This window comes from Oncorhynchus gorbuscha, linkage group LG09 (assembly GCF_021184085.1).
Source record: "Oncorhynchus gorbuscha isolate QuinsamMale2020 ecotype Even-year linkage group LG09, OgorEven_v1.0, whole genome shotgun sequence".
NCBI lineage: Eukaryota > Metazoa > Chordata > Actinopteri > Salmoniformes > Salmonidae > Oncorhynchus > Oncorhynchus gorbuscha.
Genome location: NC_060181.1, coordinates 21,057,633 through 21,065,677, shown reverse-complemented (window position 1 = coordinate 21,065,677; position 8,045 = coordinate 21,057,633).

Below are 8,045 nucleotides of genomic sequence, written 5' to 3'. Positions count from 1 at the left end.
GCTACCACTGCAACTAGTCAACTACTAATACTACTGCAACTAGTCAACTACTACTACTGCAACTAGTCAACTACTACTGCTGCTACTACTGCAACTAGTCAACTACTACTGCTACTACTGCAACTAGTCAATTACTGCTGCTACTACTGCAACTTGTCAACTACTACTGCTGCTACTACTACAACTATTCAACTACTACTGCTATCACTACTGCAACTAGTCAACTACTACTACTGCTGCCACTACTACAACTATTCAATTACAACTACTGCTGCCACTACTACAACTATTCAACTACTACTACTGCTGCCACTACTGCAACTTGTCAACTACGACTGCTGCTACTACTACAACTATTCAACTACTACTGCTGGCACTACTACAACTATTCAACTACTACTGCTGCCACTACTACAACTAGTCAACTACTACTGCTGCTACTACTGCAACTAGTCAAGTACTACTACAGCTGCCACTACTGCAACTAGTCAACTACTACTGCTGTTACTACTACAACTAGTCAACTACTACTGCCTCCACTACTACAACTAGTCAACTACTACTGCTGCTACTACTGCAACTATTCAACTACTACTGCAGACACTACTACAACTAGTCAACTACTACTGCTGCCACTACTATAACTATTCAACTACTACTGCTGCCACTACTACAACTAGTCAACTACAACTGCTGCTACTACTGCAACTAGTCAACTACTACTGCTACTACTACTACAACTATTCAACTACTACTGCTGCTGCTACTAATATAACTAGTCAACTACTACTGCAACTAGTCAATTACTGCTGCTACTACTGCAACTTGTCAACTACTACTGCTGCTACTACTACTGCAACTTGTCAACTACGACTGCTGCTACTACTACAACTATTCAACTACTACTGCTGGCACTACTACAACTATTCAACTACTACTGCTGCCACTACTACAACTAGTCAACTACTACTGCTGCTACTACTGCAACTAGTCAAGTACTACTACAGCTGCCACTACTGCAACTAGTCAACTACTACTGCTGTTACTACTACAACTAGTCAACTACTACTGCTGCCACTACTACAACTAGTCAACTACTACTGCTGCTACTACTGCAACTATTCAACTACTACTGCAGACACTACTACAACTAGTCAACTACTACTGCTGCCACTACTATAACTATTCAACTACTACTGCTGCCACTACTACAACTAGTCAACTACAACTGCTGCTACTACTGCAACTAGTCAACTACTACTGCTACTACTACTACAACTATTCAACTACTACTGCTGCTGCTACTAATATAACTAGTCAACTACTACTGCAACTAGTCAATTACTGCTGCTACTACTGCAACTTGTCAACTACTACTGCTGCTACTACTGCAACTTGTCAACTACTACTGCTGCTATTACTACAACTATTCAACTACTACTGCTATCACTACTGCAACTATTCAACTACAACTACTGCTGCCACTACTACAACTATTCAACTACTACTACTGCTGCCACTACTGCAACTTGTCAACTACGACTGCTGCCACTACTACAACTATTAAACTACTACTGCTGCCACTACTACAACTATTCAACTACTACTGCTGCCACTACTACAACTAGTCAACTACTACTGCTGCTACTACTGCAACTAGTCAAGTACTACTACAGCTGCCACTACTACAACTAGTCAACTACTACTGCTGCCACTACTACAACTATTCAACTACTACTGCTGCCACTACTACAACTATTCAACTACTACTGCTGCCACTACTACAACTATTCAACTACTACTGCTGCCTCTACGATAACTATTCAACTACTACTGCTGCTACTACTGCAACTAGTCAACTACTACTGCTGCTACTACTGCAACTAGTCAACTACTTCTGCTGCTACTACTGCAACTAGTCAACTACTACTACTGCTGCCACTACTGCAACTAGTCAACTACTACTACTACAACTAGTCAACTACTACTGCTGCTGCCACTACTGCAACTAGTCAACTGCTACTACTGCTGCCACTACTACAACTAGTCAACTACTACTACTGCTGCCACTACTGCAACTAGTCAACTACTACTGCTACTACTGCAACTAGTCAACTACTACTGCTGCTACCACTGCAACTAGTCAACTACTAATACTACTGCAACTAGTCAACTACTACTACTGCAACTAGTCAACTACTACTGCTGCTACTACTGCAACTATTCAACTACTACTGCTACTACTGCAACTAGTCAACTACTACTACTGCTACTACTACTGCAACTAGTCAACTACTACTGCTGCTACTACTGCAACTAGTCAACTACTACTACTGCTGCCACTACTACAACTAGACAACTACTACTACTGCAACTAGTCAACTACTACTACTGCTGCAACTAGTCAACTACTACTGCTGCTACTACTGCAACTAGTCAACTACTACTGCTGCCACTACTACAACTAGTCAACTACTACTGCTGCTACTACTGCAACTAGTCAACTACTACTGCTGCTACTACTGCAACTAGTCAACTACTACTGCTGCTGCCACTACTGCAACTAGTCAACTACTGCTGCCACTACTACAACTAGTCAACTACTACTACTGCTGCCACTACTGCAACTAGTCAACTACTACTGCTACTACTGCAACTAGTCAACTACTACTGCTGCTGCCACTACTACAACTAGTCAACTACTACTACTGCTACTACTACTGGAACTAGTCAACTACTACTGCTACTACTACTGCAACTAGTCAACTACTACTGCTGCCACTACTACAACTAGTCAACTACTACTACTGCTGCCACTACTGCAACTAGTCAACTACTACTACTGCTACTACTACTGCAACTAGTCAACTACTACTGCTGCCACTACTACAACTAGTCAACTACTACTACTGCTGCCACTACTACAACTAGTCAACTACTACTGCTGCTGCCACTACTACAACTAGTCAACTACTACTACTGCTTCCACGACTGCAACTAGTCAACTGCTACTACTGCTGCCACTACTACAACTAGTCAACTACTACTACTGCTGCCACTACTGCAACTAGTCAACTACTACTGCTACTACTGCAACTAGTCAACTACTAATACTACTGCAACTAGTCAACTACTACTGCTGCTACTACTGCAACTAGTCAACTACTACTGCTACTACTGCAACTAGTCAACTACTACTACTGCTACTACTACTGCAACTAGTCAACTACTACTGCTGCTACTACTGCAACTAGTCAACTACTACTACTGCTGCCACTACAACAACTAGTCAACTACTACTGCTGCCACTACTACAACTAGTCAACTACTACTACTGCTGCCACTACTACAACTAATCAACTACTGCTGCTGCTACGACTACAACTTGTCAACTACTACTACTGCTGCAACTAGTCAACTACTACTACTGCTACTACTTCAACTAGTCAACTACTGCTGCTGCTGCTACTACTATAACCTGTCAACTACTACTGCAACTAGTCAACTACTGCTGCTACTACTGCAACTAGTCAACTACAACTGCTGCTACTACTAAAACTATTCAACTACTACTGCTGCCACTACTTCAACTAGTCAACTACTACTTCTGCAACTGGTCAACTACTACTTCTGCAACTGGTCAACTACTACTACTGCTACCACTACTGCAACTAGTCAACTACTACTACTGCTGCTACTACTACAACTAGTCAACTACTACTACTGCAACTAGTCAACTACTACTACTGCGGCCACTACTTCAACTAGTCAACTACTGCTGCTGCTGCTACTAATATAACTAGTCAACTACTACTGCAACTAGTCAATTACTGCTGCTACTACTGCAACTTGTCAACTACTACTGCTGCTACTACTACAACTATTCAACTACTACTGCTATCACTACTGCAACTAGTCAACTACTACTACTGCTGCCACTACTACAACTATTCAACTACAACTACTGCTGCCACTACTACAATTATTCAACTACTACTACTGCTGCCACTACTACAACTAGTCAACTACGACAGCTGCTACTACTACAACTATTCAACTACTACTGCTGCCACTACTGCAACTTGTCAACTACGACAGCTGCTACTACTACAACTATTCAACTACTACTGCTGCCACTACTACAACTATTCAACTACTACTGCTGGCACTACTACAACTATTCAACTACTACTGCTGCCACTACTACAACTAGTCAACTACTACTGCTGCTACTACTACTAGTCAACTACTACAACTAGTCAACTACTACTGCTGCCACTACTACAACTAGTCAACTACTACTGCTGCTACTACTGCAACTAGTCAACTACAACTGCTGCTACTACTGCAACTAGTCAACTACTACTGCTGCTACTACTACAACTATTCAACTACTACTGCTGCCACTACTACAACTAGTCAACTACTACTGCTTTTACTACTGCAACTAGTCAACTACTACTGCTGCTACTACTGCAACTAGTCAACTACTACTACTGCTGCCACTACTGCAACTAGTCAACTACTACTGCTGCCAGTGATAACCAACAAGTAATCTAACTAACAATTCCAAAACTACTGTCTTATACACAGTGTAAGGGGATAAAGAATATGTACATAAGGATATATGAATGAGTGATGGTACAGGGCAGCATACAGTAGATGGTATCGAGTACAGTATATACATATGAAATGAGTATGTAGACAAAGTAAACAAAGTGGCATAGTTAAAGTGGCTAGTGATACATGTATTACATAAGGATGCAGTCGATGATATAGAGTACAGTATATACGTATGCATATGAGATGAATAATGTAGGGTAAGTAACATTATATAAGGTAGCATTGTTTAAAGTGGCTAGTGATATATTTACATCATTTCCCATCAATTCCCATTATTAAAGTGGCTGGAGTTGGGTCAGTGTCAATGACAGTGTGTTGGCAGCAGCCACTCAATGTTAGTGGTGGCTGTTTAACAGTCTGATGGCCTTGAGATAGAAGCTGTTTTTCAGTCTCTCGGTCCCAGCTTTGATGCACCTGTACTGACCTCACCTTCTGGATGATAGCGGGGTGAACAGGCAGTGGCTCGGGTGGTTGATGTCCTTGATGATCTTTATGGCCTTCCTGTAACATCGGGTGGTGTAGGTGTCCTGGAGGGCAGGTAGTTTGCCCCCGGTGATGCGTTGTGCAGACCTCACTACCCTCTGGAGAGCCTTACGGTTGTGGGCGGAGCAGTTGCCATACCAGGCGGTGATACAGCCCGCCAGGATGCTCTCGATTGTGCATCTGTAGAAGTTTGTGAGTGCTTTTGGTGACAAGCCGAATTTCTTCAGCCTCCTGAGGTTGAAGAGGCGCTGCTGCGCCTTCTTCACGACGCTGTCAGTGTGAGTGGACCAATTCAGTTTGTCTGTGATGTGAATGCCGAGGAACTTAAAACTTGCTACCCTCTCCATCAGAGGCAGGTGTCATTAGTTGTCTCTGATTGAGAATCATACTTGGGTAGCCTGGGTTTCACTGTGTGTTTGTGGGTGATTGTTCCTGTCTCTGTGTTTATTTTCACCAGATAGGCTGTTTAGGTTTTCTCACGTTTATTGTTTTGTTAGTTTGTTCTTGTGAAGTGAATCAAAATAACCACGCTGCGCCATGGTCTGCCTCTCCTTCAAGTCAAGAAAACCGTTACACTTCTGAAGATGATGGAGGAAACTGGTACAAAAGTATCTATATCCACAGTAAAAAGGAGTCCTATATCGACATAACCTGAAAGACCGCTCAGCAAGGAAGAAGCCACTGCTCCAAAACCGCCATAAAAAGTTTGCAACTGTACAAGGGCACAAAGATTGTACATTTTGGAGAAGTGTCCTCTGGTCTAATGGGAAAAAAATAACTGTTTGGCCATAATGACCATTGTTATGTTTGGAGGAAAAAGGGGGAGGCTTGCAAGCCAAAGAACCATCCCAACCATGAAGCACAGGGTGGCAGCATCATGTTGTGTGGGTGCTTTGCTGCAGGAGGGACTGGTGTACTTCACAAAATAGATTGCATCATGAGGCAGGAAAATTATGTGGATATATTGAAGCAACATCTCAAGGCATCAGTCAGGAAGTTAAAGCTTGGTCGCAAATGGGTCTTCCAAATGGGCAATGAACCAAAGTATACTTCCAAAGTTGTGACAAAATGCCTAAAGGACAACAATGTCAAGGTGTGGTCATCACAAAGCCCTGACCTCAATCCTATAGAAAATGTGTGGGCAGAACTGAAAAAGAGTGTGAAAGCAAGGAGACCTACAAACCTGGCTCAGTTACACCAGCTCTGTCAAGAGGAATGGGCCAAAATTCACACAACTTATCGTGGGAAGCTTGTGGAGGGCTTCCTGAAATGTTTGACCCAAGTTAACCAGTTTAAAGGCAATGCTACCAAATTCTAATTGAGTGTATGTAAACTTCTGACCCACTGGGAATGTGATAAAAGTAAAAGCCTAAATAAATTATTATTTCTACTATTTTTCTGACATTTCACATTCTTAAAATAAAGTGGAGATCCTAACTGACCTAAAACAGGGAATTTTTACGAGGATTAAATGTCAGGAATTGTGAAAAACTGAGTTTAAATGTATTTGGCTAAGGTGTATGTAAATTTCCGACTTCAACATTCCAACAGGACAATGACCTCAAGCATACAGCCAAAGCAACACTAAAATGGCTTTAGAAAAATAATCTGAAAGTCCTTGAGTGGTCCAGCCAAAGCCTAGACTTGAATTCCATTTAGAAATCTGTGGAAAGACTTGAAGATTGCTGTTCGCCTTTCCCCATCTAATTTAATAGAGCTTGAGAAAATCTGGAAGGAGAATGGGTAAAAATCTCAAAATCCACATGTGCAAAGCTGATGAAGACATACCCAAGATGACTCAAAGCTGTAATCGCCGCCAAAGTTGCTTCTGCAAAGTATTGACTCGGGGTTGTGAATACATAGATATTTCTGTGTTTAATTTTCAATAAATGTGCTAAAAAGTTTAAACATGTTTTCACTTTGTCATTATGGGGTATTGTATGTAGATGGGTGAGAATATATTTAATCAATTTTTAATTTGGGCTGTAACACAACAAAATGTTGAATAAGTCAAGGGGTATGAATACTTTCTGTATGCACTTCACTACTACTAGTCTGCTAACTAATAACTACAAATACTACTTTATCAATCCAAACAAGGGAAACGGATTAATTCATTGACTATTGTTGAGGCCAGAATAATATTCTGAGTTCTCATATTTCGCAACACTTCTGAACAATTGATTACATTCCATAGAATAGTGGAATGTGCCCATGTATTACTTAACACAGATATTACATAGCTTTGACTAGATTTGACACAGCCAAAGTGCTGAGGGAGCAGAATAAGTTGTTTTCTCTGTCTCCTCTCTCTCCACCCACCCTCTGTGGGGTTAATAACAACCGGATGCATCAGCCATTTTTCCCCCTCACGTCAGAACCAGAAAGAACGAAAGGCCTGCTAAGTTAGGTTATTCTCTGTACTGTCTGGGAGAGGTCTGAGTAGGGAGTGGAAAACTGAAAACTACTGTTATTAACTGAGAGGTTTGGAACAAACACAGACACATGCATACACACACACAATAACATATGCACTATACACACACGTACACATGGATTTAGTACTGTAGATATGTGGTGGTGGTGGAGTTGAGGCCTGAGGGTACAAGGTGGGTTGTGATATCTGTTCATGTATTGTAATGTTTTTTGTATAAATTGTATAACTGCCTTCATTTTGCCAGACCCCAGGAAGAGTAGCCTTGGCAGCAGCTAATGGGGATCCATAATAAATACAAATACAAACCCCTCTTTTTTTATTGGTCTATTAATTAATTTACAGGTGATGTCACCAGTCAGGCCAAAACTTCAGCCCACCAAAACAGGCTGGAATTTGAGGCTGTCTTTTCTAACAGCTCTTACACTTAAGGGCATTTTTTTACAGTATTATTCCAACCTGGAAATATACAGGTAACTACCAAATAAAGTAAACACCAACATAG